We start from the raw sequence: 2,897 nt of genomic DNA on the forward strand, positions 1-2,897 counted from the left end.
AACTCTCACATCCATACATGACCACAGGAAAAACCATAGCCTTGACTAGACGAACCCTTGTTGGCAAAGTAATGTCTCTGCTTTTGAATATGCTATCTAGGTTGGTCATAACTTTCCTTCCAAGGAGTAAGCGTCTTTTAATTTCATGGCTGCAGTCACCATCTGCAGTGATTTTGGAGCCCCCAAAAATAAACTCTGACACTGTTTCCACTGTTTCCCCATCGAGTTCCCATGAAGTGATGGGACCAGTTGCCACGATCTTCATTTTCTGAATGTTGAGCTTTAAGCCAACTTTTTCACTCTCCTCTTTCACTTTCATCAAGAGACTCTTTAGTTCTTCTTCACTTTCTGCCATAAGGGTGGTGTCATCTGCATATTGAGGTTATTGATATTTCTCCCAGCAATCTTGATTCCAGCTTGTGCGTCAAGGCTGTATATTGTCACCCTGCTTATTTAACTTATATGCAGAGTACATCATGAGAAATGCTGGGCTGGAAGGAGAGATAAGGCCTTCTTAATAGAACAATGCAACGAAATAGAGGAAAACAATAGACTGGGAAAGACTAGAGATTTCTTCAAGAAAATTGGAGATATCAAGGGAACATTTCATGCAAGGATGGGCACAATTAAGGACAGAAATGTTAAGGACCTAACAGAAGCAGAAGAGATTAAGAAAAGGTGGTAAGAATACACTGAAGAACTATATAAGAAAGGTCTTAATGACTCGATAACCATGATGGTGTGGTCACTCACATAGAGCCAGACATCCTGGAGTGTGAAGTCAAGTGGGACTTAGGAAGCATCATTATAAACAAAGCTAGCAGGGTGATGGAATTCCAGCTAAGCTATTTAAAATCTTAAAAGATGATATTGTTAAAGTGCTGCACTCAATGTGTCAGCAAATTTAGAAAACTCAGCAGTGGTCATAGGACTGGAAAACGTCAGTTTTCATTCCAATCCCAAATAAGTACAATGCCAAAGAATGTTCAAACTAATGTAGAATTGTGTTCATTTCACATGCTAGTAAGGTTATGCTCAAAATCCTTCAAGCTAGACTTCAGCAGTATGTGACTAAAGAACTTCCAGGTGTACAAGCTGGGTTTAGAAAAGGCAAAGGAACCAGAGATCGAATTGCCAACATTCGTTGGATCATAGAGAAGGCAAGGGAATTCCAGAAAAACATCTACTTCTGTTTCATTGACTACACTAAAGCCTTTGACTGTGTAGATCATGACAAACTATGGAAAATTCTTAAAGAGATGGGAATATGTCTCCTGAGAAACCTGTATGCAGGTCAAGAAGCAACAGTTAGAACCGGACATGGAACAACAGACTGGTTCAAAATTGGGAAAGAAGTATGACAAGGCTGCATATTGGCACTTTGCTTATTTAACTTCCATGCAGAGTACATCATGCAAAATGCTGGGCTGGATAAATCACAAGCTAGATTCAAGATTGGTGGGAGAAATGGCAACAACCTCAGATATGCAGATGATACCTCTCTAACGGCAGAAAGTCAACAGGAACTAAAGAATCTCTTGCTGAGGGTGAAAGAGAGGAGTGAAAAAGCTGGCTTGAAATTCAGCATTCAGAAAACTAAGATCATGGCATCTGGTTCTATCACTTCATGACAAATGGAAGGGGGAAAAAGCAGAAGCAGTGACAGATTTCATTTTCTTGGGCTCTAAAATCACTGTGGACGGTGACTATAGCCACTAAATTAAAAGATGCTTGCTCCTTGGAAGAAAAGCTATGACAAACCTGTGTTAGTCGCTCAGTCATGTCCGACTCTTTGTGATCCCATGGGCAGTAGACCACCATGCTTCTCTGTCCATGGAATTCTCCAGGTAAGAATACTGGAGTGGGTTGCCATTCCTTTCTCCAGGGGATCTTCCCAACCCAGGGATCGAACCTGGGTCTCCTGCATTGCAGGCAGATTCTTTATCTACTGAGCCACCAGGGACAGTATGTAGAGAATGACAAACCTAGACAGTGTATTGAAAAGCAGAGACATCATTTTGCTGACAAAGGTCCATATAGTCAAAGCTATGGTTTTTCCAGTGGTCGCGTATGGATGTGAGAGTTGGACCATAATGAAGGCTGAGTGCCAAGGAATTGATGCTTTTGAACTGTGGTGTTGGAGAAGACTCTTGAGAGACCCTTGGACTGCAAGGAGATCCAACCAGTCAATCCTAAAGGAAATCAGTCTGAATATTCATTGGAAGGACTGATGCTAAAGCTCCAATACTTTGGCCACCGATGCAAAGAACTGACTCTTTGGAAAAGATCCTGATTCTGGGAAAGATTGAAGACAAAAGAAGAAGGGGGCGGCAGAGGATGAGATGGTTAGATAGCACCACTGACTCGATGGACATGAATCTGAGCAAACTCTGGGAGATAGTGGAGGACAGAGGAGCCTGGCATGCTGCAGTCCATGGGGTCCAAAGAGTGGGACATGACTTAGTGACTGAACAACAACAATGCATTTTGTTGAAATACCAAGTTATCTAATGGGTAAAAGAAATAATAGAACTGCACTGACAGAGCTGGAAGGCCTCAGGCATCCTGGAATGGGTGGTACATTTGAGGATAACAACCCGATCTGATGGACAGGGAAGCTCTGTGACATACCCAGGGAAGCTCTGTGGCATACCCAAGGTCACAAGGTAGGGCAGAAACCAGGTCAGGACCAGGTCTCTTCCCCTCCCGCCAGTAGCTCTGACACCACGCCTGCTGTGTCTCCAATCAACACACAGTTACTGAGTTCCTTCTCTGTGCCAGGCCCTAGTCTGAGCTCCATCTGAAGCAAAGAGAACAAGACCCCCGGGACCTGGTCCCGCCGCTTTCCCTGGTCACAGTGGGGCTTAGGCCTGACGGGGCTCCTCCCTGGTTTCCGG

The sequence above is a fragment of the Bison bison genome, unplaced genomic scaffold, assembly GCF_000754665.1.
Source record: "Bison bison bison isolate TAMUID 2011002044 unplaced genomic scaffold, Bison_UMD1.0 scf7180017864180, whole genome shotgun sequence".
Classification (NCBI taxonomy): domain Eukaryota; kingdom Metazoa; phylum Chordata; class Mammalia; order Artiodactyla; family Bovidae; genus Bison; species Bison bison.